We start from the raw sequence: 14,278 nt of genomic DNA, 5'->3' as shown, positions 1-14,278 counted from the left end.
AAAATTATTGATTTTTTATTTCATGTGTATGAATATTTTTCCTGCATGTACTTATGCATACCTGGTACCCACATAGGCCAGAAGAGGGCATCAGATCCCCTGGAACTGGAGTTAGAGATGGTTGTGTGCTGCCGCAAGGATGGGCCCTCTGTAACAGTAGTCATGGCTCTTAGTTCCTGAGCCGTCTCTCCAGCCTGGGCTTTTACTTCTTTATTTATTTCTTTATTTTTGCTTTTTTAGCTTTTTCATTAATTTCCTTTTTTTCATTCCAATCCCAGTTCCCCTTCCCTCATCTTCTCCCGCTCCCCCCCCCAATTCCCCCACCTCTCACCTGCTCCACAGAGAGGGTAAGGCCTCACCTAGGAAGTCTACTAAGTCTGTCCCATCATCTCGTTGAGGCAGGACCAAGGCACCTCTCCACCCCATACTGCTGTGTGTAGTCTGGGCAAGGTATCTCTCCATATAGAATGGGCTCCACTAAGTCAGTTCATGCATTAGTGTTAGATCTTGGACCCACTGCCAATGGCCTCATAAATTGTCCCAGCTGCACCATTGTCACTTATATTAAGAGAGTCTAGTTTGGTCTCATGCAGATTCCTGGGCCTTTATTTTTTAAACAGCAGTTTTAGATTCAGAGATAAACTCAGAAGAAAGTGCAAATACAGCCTTCCCCATTATCAACACGCCCTACCAGAGTTGGGTGTTTATTACAACGGAAGAGCCTTTGTTGCCTTTGCCCTTTATGGCAGGGCTCACTCTTGATGTCCCATGTGATTTTGGTAAATGTGCGATGCTGTTAAGTTTTGCATTGTTTGAAATCATCTAACGGCTTTAGAAATCCTCCCCTTTGTTTCCTCACTTCTCCACAAAGTAGCCGACAACCACTAATGTATTTAAGATCACTCTAGTTTTGGCTTTTCCCAGAATGTCACTGAGTTGGAATCATATGGCAGTTTGCTTTCTCAGATGAGCTTTCCTCACTCAGTGATGTGTGCCTGAGATGTCTCTGTGCTTTCTATAACCCGATGACTGATCTTCCATAGCTGATTTCTTCAGACTGTCTCAATTTCTTTGCAAACGTTGACAGTTACAAATAAAGTAGTTTGTGATGACTAATCTTGATTGTCAACTTAATAAGACTGAGGAATACCTTAGAGATTAGAAAAAGATACATCTAGGCTGTCTGTGAGGGCATTTCTAGAGACTCTTAGGTACTGAGGCTCTGGCTGACTGCATGGATTAACCCCTTGATGGATTCATAATCTGGTGGAGAAAAGGAGGAGATGGAGCATTCCTACTGAGGTTGTGTCCTTGGGGGCTATAGCTTTCTGGGTCCCTTCTGGTGTGATCTGCTTCCTATTGAAGGGACCAGCTCCCCATTTCATCAGCCATAACAGCCTAGCACGTGCTTGCCTGACCTTGCCTTGGTCACTAGGAGGTCAGATGCCTGCCCATTTCGTCAGCCATGACAGTAACATGTGCTTGCCTGACCTTGCCTTGGTCACTAGGAGGTCAGATGCCTGCCTCGTGGCAAGGAACCAATCAGAAGTTAGCTGGTAGTGCTATGCTTTACGGCTCTGGGTGTGCTTTACGGACAAGCGCACAGCAATGACGCACAGAGCATAGCAATCCCCCTGGGAGGGTCTATGAGCCATAACAACCAGTTGACCAATCAACACAGGGCAAGTCCTTAAGCCTGGAGGCACACCAATCCTGAGCCTGTGTGTACCCCTAGACACTCCCCTTACACTGCCCTATAAGATCTCTATGCCGTGGCTTTGCAGCATCTTTCCCAGCCATCTGCCATGGTGGATGGATGAAAGGCCCGAGCTAACATGGGGTTAACTCATTAAACAACTGCAATAAAGCCTCTTGCTGTTTGCATCAAGCTTTTGCCTCCGCATGGTGATTGTGGTGGCCACGGTCCTGGACCGAGATCCTGGGGGCCTGAGCCTCCGGGGGTCTTTCACTGTTGATCATGAAGCCATAGTTACCTCATCTACCTGCTCCTACCACCGTCCTCTACTGACTGTGGGCCAAGAACCAACAAAGACTGTGAACAGAATCTCTGAAATCATGAGCAAAACAACTCTTCCCCCCTTAGAGTGCTTGCGTGGGCAATTTGATCACTCATATACACGGCTGCAAAAGATTTACGTGCAGGTCCTACGCAGATATAAGTCTGTAGACATGCTTTCCACTTACTTTAGTGAACACCAAAGAGAGCCAAGGCTTGATCACAAGGCAAGATGTGCTGATTTCGTGGGACAGCCTTTATTTTGTTTTTGTGGCAGGTCTTGCTATGAGGCTCAGGCTGGTCAGAAATGTGACATCCTCCTGCTCCTGTTTTCCAAGGGCTGGGATTACAGACATGCACCACTACACCCAGCACTTTTCATTCTCATTAACATACAGTAACGTTACCCGCCACTGCTAGGGTATGCTAATGTAACATGTGAGATCAGCATGCACTGATCACAGTGGGAGGGTAGCATTTTCTGGAGCCTTTAAACTTCCCACTTCTAGTTTGGCATATAATACTTTGTAGGTAATACATGCTATAGGACCAGACTCCTGAGATCAGCTGACACTGGCCTGGAAGAGATGACAGTGGACTTTCTGAGATTTTATCTACTTTCTATTAAAAGGTTTCATTACATGGGTGATTTAATGCTAACTTCTGAGTGTCATATATTTGGAAAGACATCTAAAAATAGTAGTAAAAACAACCGAGTTTAAACAAAGGCATCCAGTATAGGCAAAAAAAAAAAAAAATGCCAAAAGGTCATATCGTTTTTAACTGATGATCTCAGTGCTAGGGGTGCGTTAACTCCTTATTAATTGTTGGCCAGAGATGTCCCAGATAACCCTCAAACGATAAAAGCTATTGCCTCTGCCCTTGGTTGTATGCCAGAACTAGATGGTAAGATCTGATTGCTGAAGATGCCGTATGCTTTGGTTATAGGACATGGAGAAAGAAAAAAATGGGACTGAACTAAAAGTTCCTTCCTTCCTGGCTATTCACAGTGCCAGAGATGCTGTCTACGCAGCCTGCTGTAGGAGAATTGCTGCCAGTAGTCCTACTTGGCTGTGGACCCTGTGTGTCACAGCAGAACATAGCAGGTAAGATGTGCCAGCCGGTGCAATAGTGGCAGGGACTGTTATGGGAACAGCCAATAACTGTTTTAAGAAATAACTTTTTACTTATTCCTTGTGGCTTTTACATCATGCATCCTGATCTTGTTCATCTCCCCATCCTTTTGTATCTGTTGCCCTCTGCCCTTAGAATCTCTGCCACAAAATAAAATAAAATTTAAGAGAAAAAAAAAAGAAAAGAAAAGAAAAGAAAGAAAAAGAACAAACTCACCGTTGAAGCTACAGTGTGACACAATGAGTCACACAGTACACTTTCAGACCATACAGCTTTACTTGCAAGTGTTCATTGTAAAGATTCATTGGTCTGTTTTGAGACTTCTGGTTTCTGCTCTACTATTGATACTGGGACTCTTGGATATCCTGTTGTCGTCCTGTGTCGTGGAGATGCTACAGGTTTGGATCTGTAGGACCTGCCATTTCACATGCTCCAGCAGACTATAGATGGGGTGGATGAACTCATAACCCTGGTTCTAGGCCTGGGTGGTTGCAGAGTTGGTCAGCCTGTCAGCTCTCACCCATCCTCACCACCAGGGTGAGCTCTCCAGGCACTGCCTCAGGCTAGCTCACCCTATGCAGCAAGGAGTAAGGGGCGTGGCTGGCTCACCCATGCTTACACCATCAGGGTCAGCTCTACTGTGCTGCTCTGGCAAGGTGCTGCGGCAGGTGAGGGGCAGGACTAGCTCTCCTGTGCCACCTAGGCGAGGTGCAGGGCCCACTCCCCCAAGTGTTGCCGCTGGGTCAGCACTTGCTGCAGGTGGCTAGGGGCCAGGAGGGTAGGGCATGTTTCCCTCATGCTGGCGGGACCAGCTCCCCCCACTCTCATGCCCTCAGGCCCAGCTCCCCAGCTCTTTTGTGCTGCCTAGGTGAAGTGTATGTAGGACGCGCTCTCCAGAGTCCTGCAGCCAGTGAGGAGTGGTGCCAACTCTGTGCAGCCTTATGCTCTCCACTGACATCAATACAGGCCACACAGCTGCATCAGGGCCATGAACAGAGATTTGGGCCTTGACAGCAGCTCAGGCCCCGACATCACCATGGCCTTGGGTGGGAAGCAGGCCGCTCATCTCATCCTGCTCTTCACCGCCTTAACCTCTTCAGACATGCTAGTCTCCACAGGGCATGAAGCAGTCTGTCTCTCTCTCTGTCCCATAACCCACCATGTATTTGCTCATCATAATAGCGTCCTGGCTGTGCCTGACAGGCTGTTTTCTCCTTGTTGCCTGCAGCAGGCAGCACTGGCTGGTTGTATGAGTCTTTTTCTCCCCTTTAACGGTGCTGTGAAGAGTCGTGTTTCTGGGAACAGCCAATAACTTTATAATTGGACTTCGGGTCCACTCCATAGGAGAGAATTCCTATATACCTGGTGTTGTAAGCCAGGAGGAAAACCTCTGGCTAGGAGGCTCATAAGGACCCACCAGGTAAACAACGGCTACTGTCTTGTTCTGTGGATGTGATCGGCTTGTGAAGTTACCTTCCTAGCATCTGCACTCATGCACACAGATCACTGCTGCTAATACTGTTGCTGCCTGCCTTAGATAGGGAGAAAAACTTAATTGGATGGAGTTTGCTGTTGGAATGACTCAGAAGCAAAGTGACTGCTGAGGTAACATGGTTACCCGGTGCTCAGAAAAAAAAAAGAAAAAAAAAAAAAAAAGCTCACGGACAGCTCACTCTTTTCAAGGCTCTGGAAACAGCGTGGGAGAAGGAAAGACAGAATGTAAGAGCTGGAGGTAGGGAGGTGGAGTACTATATGAATTTTTTTTCTTCTAGACATAACAGAGGTTTTGGGATTGCAGTACTGCCCGGTGTGTATGTAGGTGCCCGGGATCTGAGTAGTGGTCTTCACATTTGTATGGCAAAGGTGTTAATCATGGAGCTGACCCCAGTCACTTGTTACTGGGCAAGAGATCTACCTTTTGGAGTCCCAACAGAATAGGTTGGCTACCTGCCCCCAGTGAGCCAATTAAAGTGGTAAGTAATGGTGAAAAAGGGAGAAAATTTTGAGCACATAGGGTAAAGGAATGAATAAAGGGTCCCATGACCTCAAGTCTGTCTTCTGGGCATTAATATGAGCTTCAGTTTTAAACAGAGGGAGAATCAGAGTAGGGGACAAGAAGTATAAATAATCAAGCATCTTTGGTCCTTCATGGTGGCCCAAAGAAGTTGCTCATGCTGTTATCATTTAAAGGGAGCAATCCGGTTCCCAAAAGATGAGTAGCCAGCTCCAGGGCACAGACTCTCCACTGCAGGTCAAGCCCTTCTGCAGAGAGGAGGCTTTGCTGTTCTGAAGTGGCTGCAGATTGGAGAGAATGACTCCCGCCAGAAAGGGGAAGGAGGTAGTTTGCTATTTCACTTTGTAGACAGGCACTATAGCATTCGTATTTGCAGAGGAGAGTGGTGACCCAGTGAAACGAGAAGTACAAAATGAAGGCGGAAACACCAGGCTCTTGGTTCTGCTTTGAGCTGCCTCTCGAGCCCCTAGAGTGTTTCCTAGGAACGTGTTTCTCATTATGCAGTGTATGCACCTGTGTTCTCTGTGTGGCTCAAAGACTTCTCCTCTTCCTCTGCTGTGGACATCACATTAAGGACACAGGGGCTCCTAGAAACCACTCTACTATTCTCCTTTCCTTTGTCCTGTGATTCAGACGTCATGTTTGGACATGTATGAACAGACTATGCACAGATTAAAAACTTAGAAAATAAGTGTTATAATTTTAAGTAAGATTTGCTATATTTCCTGGAACTTTCTATGTAGATCAGGCTGGTGTCCGAACTCACAGAGATTGCCCAACTCTACCTCTGGAGTGCTGGGATTAAAGGCGTGTACCACCACATCTGGCTTTGATATCTTAAATTGTATTTTTTTATATATTTTCTACTATTTTATATATTTTCATACCTTATACTGACGTGAAGATAAGTGACTGGTCTACTCTGTTTAGATGACCTGGGTTGAATATCAAATACATTACTTTCTAGCATGAGCTATGATGAGTTACTTATCTTTTCTGAATCTGTTTATCTGTCCAGCACACACTACCTCGAATCCATCTCAGGCTTAGAGAGTACTAAATGAAGCAATGTTGCTGCGTAAGAGTATAACCCTCTGCCTCACTTGACTCCTCCCCTTTGCTGCCCTGAACCGGTCCCAGCAAGTTCTAAAGTCTTGGCTTCTTCCACATCTTTGGCTTTCTGCGGCTTTTCATGTCCACTTTGTATTTCACACTGCCATCATTCCTCCCAGATTTCTTACTACAATTGCATCTCCTATAATTCCCCTGCCCTCAGGCTAACCCACACTTACTCCATTCCTTGCCTCATTGGCCAAGTGATCTTTTTTAAAACAACAACAACAACAACAACAAAAAATGACACTGTAACTAAAAACTTTTAATCCTCAAGATTAAACTCAAGTTTATCCCTTCTCCTTGACTTGGTCTCTGCTTCTCTCCCCTGACTCCATTAGTCATCTACTCAGGTCACATGGTCATCTGGGCTCCCTGGCCTGGTGAGCTGCACCTGCTCTCTCTGATGGGTCACTGAAAAAGTGAACTGCTACCCATTTGCTTGGAAAGCTTTCTCTTGATTTTATTTATTTAGCACTCACTCGTCTCTTAGGCTTCCACTCAGCTGGCACTTGCGCTAGAAAATCGTTCTTAATCCCAATATGGTGACAGGCTCCTCATGTCAGGTCACATCTGATCTCTTGCTTTCTGTTTTGTCCCCTCACTGGACTTTGAAGTTCCTGAATGAATGGTTTCGCCTACTCTTGAATACCCAATGTCTAACCGAGTCAGCACTCAAGGCTAAGGAGAGGTACCGCTGGTTAGGTACTCATTAGCACCCAATACTCAGTCTTGAACTTGGGTACTTCAGTTTTCTGTCCCCAAGGGGAAAACATTTAACCCTTAACCCTGTGATAAATGTTAGGATGAAAGCCGTAGGCATACATTGTTCTCCCAAGGAGGAGGAAGAAGTAGCCTCAGATGTACCCATAGCACTTGCTTCCTAGACCTGGGGAAGTTATAGTGGTGCATGGTCCCTGGAGAGACAACGATGACAATAGTTTTAAACCCTGGCTTGGAATGAGTAAGCCTAGAAGTGTTGGGTGTTTAAACCAGTGTGTCTAACCCTGGGGCAGTCTTGTGCTTGGCTCTCCAGGGACAGCTGAGCTGGAGGAATACCTCATCAGGTGCTCTTGAGAGCTCTGGACAGAGGCTACAGAGATGCTTCCTCCCACTGGGGGGGGGGGGGCTCTCCCTCTCTTGTCTCTTCCTTTAGGATTCTTTTCAATTCCTGTGGACTCCCTACTAGGACTGAAATAAATTTGATCCTGATAATCTAAGAAAAATAAGTGATAGGATGTGTTGGTACATGCCTCTAGTCCAGCACTCAGGAAGCAGAGGCAGGTAAATCTCTAAACTCAAGGCCAGCCTGGTCTACAGAGAAAGTTCCAGGACAGCCAAGGCTACACAGAGAAACCTTGAAAAGCAAGCAAACAAACAAAAACAAAAATGCTAGTATCTGGCTGTTTTGACAACAACACCAGCCAATATGAGATGGATGATGGCAGTTCAGCCAAGAGCTAGAAGGACCTATTTTTGCTTGTGTTCCTAAAGAGAAGAAGAGGGTCTTCAAGGAAGCTAGGAGACGTGCTAATGAATCACTTGCTTAAAATCCCACTGGCCTTCTGCCCAGAGTATAGACTCATCCAGATCAGGAACCATTGCTCAGGGATACAACAACTTAACAGGGATATGCCATGGTGACAGAGGGGCTTCTTGTATTAGTAAGATATGTATTTAAAAACCATCAACTGTGATAAAAAAAACAAAAACAAAAACAAAAAAACAACATTGAGGAAAGAGGTGAAAACTGTCCCTTGTCAACAAGCTAGCCAAGGCCTTCAGGACATGTACTAATGTGGACTCCTCTTTCCCTGAAGGCAAACTCTTCTGAGGCAGCAGACACAGCTTTTGAACACTGCCTTATTGGTGTCCAACAGCTGCCACCTGGAGGAAGGCTGAGAGGAGCAGAGCAAAGCAGATAAAGGGGTCAAACCCCTGGTGTCATGACCACATTACAGGACTGAGGACACCTGAGGAGTAGGCTGGCTACTGCAACTCCTGACCCCCAAATCTCACCCAGTGAAGTTTGGGTCTCCTTTATGTCAGAGTAGGAAAACCTATCTGCTTATAGATGCTCAGCCTCTGACCCAAGCCTTACCTTCAGTTTCAGAAATCTTTCCTCTTGATGCAGAAATTCAAGGGGAGATGATGTCACTCCTCCAGTTATCATCAAGCAGTTTGTTTGCTTGTTTGCTTCCTGCTCTGGCCTGGAACTCACGCTGTGGACCAGGCTGGCCTTGAATTTAGAGATCCACCTGCCTCTGCCTCCAGAGTGCTGGGATTAAGGGTGTGTGCCCAGTGGGGAGCAGGTTTTAAATCAAGTGACCTCCAATGGCATTGTCTGTTTTGGGGAAGACGCTTATTGAGCAACATGTGCATATTAAGGTTAAAAGGATGTCCCTGCTGCCTGTTTCCCTTGCACCCCTGTTTCCAGGACTCCCCCTAGAGCTTCTCAAACACAGGACCAAAGGGCTGTCCATCTAGTTCCCTTCAAAGTTAGCCTTGGAATCACCACTGATGCTGTATCTCCTCAGTAGTCTCCTACATCTATCCCATTGACCAAGAGGCCAGATACCTTGGCAAAGGCTATAACTGACATAAAATGACAATTTCTTTGGTAGCAATTGCTTTTCAAAACACAAGGGCATTAGACACGCAGCCCAAGGGGGAATCTGCTTGATGCTCCAAGGGAGATGCTGCTTTGGGATCAGCATATCAGAACAGATTCAAAATGGTTTTAAAATAATATTTAACCAATAGTCTCATCTCCAGAAGCAAGCTACACAATAATGGCTCTTTTGGGGTATACGTCATCATGGCTTTTCGGAGTCTTGCCCTGTCTGGGGCCGTTGGTTGGTGAAATCTTGTTACTCTTGCATGGATCTTGTTTTTTGTTTTGTTTTGTTTTGTTTTGTTTTGTTTGTTTGTTTGTTTTTAAGCCTCCTGGTAGAATTTACAGCTTGACGACTACAGCAATTTTAGACTGAACTCTGACACCAATATCTCAGCCAGTTCTGAACACTGGGGATCCAGATCCTCCTCAACAAACAATCGGCAGAACAGGAGGAGGCATCCCAGGTCCTTCCAATGGAGTAGTCTTAGAAACCCGACTGAATTTTTTTTAGACAGGGTCTCTCATGTAGCCCAAGCTGGCCTTGAAATTTCTTTGCATCAGAGGATAACTTGAACTTTTGATCCCCTGGCTTTACCTCCCAATACTTTGATTACAGGCATGTGCCACCCCGCTCAATTCATGTTGTTCTGGGATTGAACACAGGGTCTGCGCATGCTCCGCAAGCGCTCTACCGCCTGGGTTACATCTCCAGTCCAAGATCCAGGTTAATTAGCAAGGGAAGCAGTAATGCATTGAAGGATTTTTGTCAACTGCTTTGCTCAAGTAGGGATGAAAAATATTCCCTATTTTTCCTAATTTCTCCCTGTCATGCAGGAAACAGGCTTAATCCAGTATGATTGGCACAGAGTCTGTACTGACTACGGTTTATTATCATTTTCATTTCATGTCTAAATAGTCAGTGTTGTGCTGGGATGGAAGCACACACCTTTAACCCCAGAACTCAGGAGGCAGGACAGGAGATCTCTCTGAGTTGCAGGCCACCTGGTCTACAGAATGAGACTCTGTCTCAAACAAACAGGAACAAAACAAAAGTTAGTGTTAGTGCTTACCCTGGGTTTGGTGTGTTGCTCCCACACTTCCATGATTCTCTTTTGTGTTTATTTACTATGGCCTCTGATAGGCAAAGCACCCAGGTATCAATCACACAGTTGTCTTTATGGGCATCAAGATCATCTCAGCCCCTTTGTACTAGACTTTCCTGCTAGCATTCTCATTCCTGTGGAAACTAGATATGGGTCTTCTTAGACATCCTCTACCCAAGTGGAGCATGGTGGCAGTGCCTGTCATCTTAACAGTTGGGATGTGGAGCCTGGATGATCAGAAATTCAAGGTTACCTCACCTTCACAATGAGTTTAAGACCTGCTGGGGCTTCATGAAAGCCTGTCTCAAAGGAAAAATAGTCCTCCATTTACACTCCTCAATTGAGATATTTATAAATAAAAATTTTCTATGTTTGCAAAAAGTTCTAAACTTATATACACATTGTAACTACTAAGAGTTTTCATTTTATTGGGACAATAAAGGTAGAAACCAAATTGCAGACACAATGTCCTCCTATGCACTACTACTATGTATTATATTTAACACAAAAAAAGTCATTCTCTTTGGTGACCATTAGCCATCAAAATCAGGAAATTTAAGAGGGGCGATGATGGAGGACAACCTCTAGGGAATAAGCCAGGGGATGTTGGGTAACAGCTATCAGGTAGGTTGTTGAAGCCTCAGTATCTCTTGTTGTAATAGCCAAGCAATGCAGAGAAATCTGCAAAGCAGAAGAGGAAGTACAGAGTCCATTGCAGAAGGACTGGCTCAATGTGAGGAGCTCCCTGCTCCCAGAAAGGGGACGCCCCAAGACTGTGGGAGCCATAGCTTAAGACAGGCTGGAAAATCTGAACTGAACTTTGAGACGTGAGCATTCTACATGGCAGAGAAGCGGACAGGAGATAGAGGGATGGGGTGGCAGTACAGGCAGAAAAAGGAAAGGGGTCGGGAAAAATCCCCTCTGGTCAGCACATAGTTGATTGAGTGGAGCAGGCTTTCTTGGACTGCCAGCTCCCAAACCATGACACAGAGACATTATTATTTATGGATGCTCAGCCTTACCTTAGGCTTGTTTCTAGCTAGCTTTTTAAACTTAAATGAACCCATTTCTATTACTGTGTTGCTGCCCCAAGGCTCATTCACCTACATACTGTCCATCCTGCTGTCCTGCTTCCCCCCTGTTTGGCTGCTTGAGCCCTGTCTGGCTCCCTTCCCCACCTTCCCCAGCTGACTGGCTCCTTTCTCTCTGCCCACCAGCCCTCCCTTTCCCCCCTCTGCCTAGCTATTAGACATTCAGCTTTTAGGTGACTTAGACAGGCAAGGTGAAACAGCAACACATCTTTACATATATAAACACAGCAGCATAAACAAAAGCAACATACCTTTACATAATTAAACAAATATTCTATTCCACAACACTGGAGCTCTTGTGGAAAACCATTTTAAAAGTCTCCTGTTGAACTGGGGTTAGGTGTGACCTCAGCTTCTCCACAGACAGCACTCTTGGGGAACTCAGGACAAGTGTCACAGTGTCAGACACTGAAGCCTTGCCAACAGAACTCTCAGGGCTGTGAAAAAGAGCCTTTGTGTCAACAATACAGTGAGCAGTCGCATGAAGAAGTCAGCTAGAGTCCAAAGGGGAACTTAAACACCAGTGAAAAGTGGCTCACTAGATGTCTGGAGAGACTGCACAGGGTTTGGGGCCTGTGGTACAACTGACCTGGGATGAGAGGACACACCTCACATGGCACTGCCATAGCGCAGACTTAACACTCAACAATGGTCTACAGAAAGCACTGTCTAGAGTGTGATGATCATTGGTGATTAGATCTCTCAAGAGAACAGACAGATAGCTAAGAACCCAGGAGGGAGCTTCAAGAGACTCCAGACATCTAGCCCCAATAGCATTTGTATTTTCTGTACCCACTCAGCATTCTGCACCCCAACTACCACTCTGCACCCCATCCACCACTCTCTACCCCATGCACCACTCTGTACTCCACCCAGCACTTTCTCCTTTCTCCTTTTACTTTCTGTCCTGTACTAACAATGTCAGCTTAGCAGGACACCTATACAGCTCTGTTCTTGTCCACACCTTCTCCCTTCTCTTTTTCCTTATTCTTTCCTTTTTTATTTTCTGTCCCAAAGAACACAGCTTCTCTGATTTTCAGAGTGTCTGTGTCTCAGTCCCCTGAGAGATGGGATTGTTCTGGGCTATCTAATTGCATTTCTTTTCCTCTTTCTTTTTGTTCTGCCTTTAGCCCAATCTCTTTTATCACTCTCTTCTTTTTATCTCATCCATATCCCCTTCTATTGTCATCTCCCTCCTCTACTTTTTCCTCTGCCAATGCAATACTAATCACTGGTGTTATCTGTTCCCCCCTCTACTCCTATGAGTAACTAATATACTAACACACACAAAATTATCGGGACTCATCTGGGCCTGTCTGATGGCAGGGGCTTGAGGCAGCTAGTCACATTGCATCCACAATCAGGAAACAGAGATGCTGGTGGCCTCCCTTGGTTTCCTCCTTTTTATGCAGTCCAGGACCCCATCCCATGGGATGCTACCACTCTGGTGAGGAGATGAGTATTCTTACCTCAACCCAATATAGAAGCTCCCTCACAGACATGTATGTCCTGCTTTGGCTTGCACAGTTTGGTCCTGGAAACCAGACTGGGGCCGTGAGGGAATGAAGAAAGAACAGGCACACAGACACATGCACGTCAAAGCTGGTATAAAGTGGGTAGTACACACTGACAGAGCCGTACCAGCAACAACCTGGAAACACAGTCATTTATCGTACACAGCTGAAGGAGGGGGCTGGTCATCCAATCTGGGTTGGAGCTCTCTGCAGGGGAGCAGTCATCTTGGAGGAGGAAGCTATGGCTAATAATTTCTGAATACAGTGGTTTTTAGTAAAGACCAATGGTTCCACTATTTCCTTAGGTCTAAGGCTCAGTTTAGTAAACAGATATTCACTTAGGATTTCCTCTGCTCCCAACAATGCCAAGAGCCCTTACTATCCAGTTTTTATCTGGTATTTACTTCCCTCTCACAGTTTGCTTTCTTCCTTTGTCTCATTACTTCAGGCTCTTATGGAGAGACTGCTACCACTGGGGTACAACACTGTGACTGAGTGGAAGAGCTGTAGAAGAAAACATTGGGTCTGGGAGTGTATAGAGACTCACCTAAATATACATCAGGCATCAGACACAAAACAAAACAGAAAACTCCAAACCTAACGGAAAAGTGAGCCAAAACATCTTCTTTTAAAACAATGTTTGAGAGTGATCTTAGAGATCCTTTGTTCGGTTTGTCTCCAGAGACAGACTAGCATGGGGTAGTTTAAGGGTGGCACATTTGCTTGCAGAAGACAATACTCAGGCACAGAGAGAACATGTGACTTGACCACGCCACTACAAGGCCCTCTGACAAAGACTGTGTGTGTGAGCCTGCCTGGTCTATGTGGGATACCCTCTTCTGCTCAGCCCTGCTGAGTTCTGCTTTTCCTCTGTGGGGGATTAGAAATAAGCACAGGAAGAAGATAAGACAGAGGGAAGGAAGGAGGGGTAGAAGGAGGGGTTGTGAAAGAAAAGTCCATTAGTCTTTTCTACCAAACACTATAAAACTTGTATCGATGACAAGAAGTTGAAAAAAAAAAAGTAAATATCTTGTGTCGCCCCCCCCCTCAACCCCAGCAAAGCCCTTGTTTACCCAAAGGCCCAGCTGCAGTCTTAGCACTTAGACAATGAAAATAGTAGGCTCCTTCCCCTTCTTCCCTTCATTTCCTCTGTGTAGATGATGCTTTTAAAACTCGCTAATGCGAGGATAGACTGCAGCTGGCATCTTATTCTAACAGTCACCACCTGGGTTAGAATGAAAACCAAGTGTACTTCCTGCCTGGCCTGCGTGCTCGCTGTTCAGAGTACACCCCCTCAGCAAGAGTAAAGTTCTGCCCATCCAGAAACTTCATTTAGAGTGGTCGTCTCATTTATTGTGACCAAATAGCCTTTTTTGTTTGTTTGTTTGTTTGTTTGTTTGTTTATCGAGACAGGGTTCTCTGTGTAGCTTTGGAGCCTGTCCTAGAACTCCCTCTGTAGAACAGGCCTTGAACTCACAGAGATCTGCCTGACTTTGCCTCCCAAGTGCTGGCATTTAAAGCATGTACCACCACCACCCCAGCTCAAACCTATTTTCTAACAGGGAAGGAGAGAGAGATTTCAAGATTCAACTCAGACAGAAGCAGTAGATCACAGAGCAGTTAAGGACTGACTTTTCTGGAGAGATGAGAATCATCTACAGGGAGGGAAATGAGG

The sequence above is a fragment of the Cricetulus griseus genome (genome assembly GCF_003668045.3).
Source record: "Cricetulus griseus strain 17A/GY chromosome 1 unlocalized genomic scaffold, alternate assembly CriGri-PICRH-1.0 chr1_1, whole genome shotgun sequence".
In the NCBI taxonomy this organism is placed as follows: domain Eukaryota; kingdom Metazoa; phylum Chordata; class Mammalia; order Rodentia; family Cricetidae; genus Cricetulus; species Cricetulus griseus.
This window is presented reverse-complemented; position numbering follows the sequence as displayed.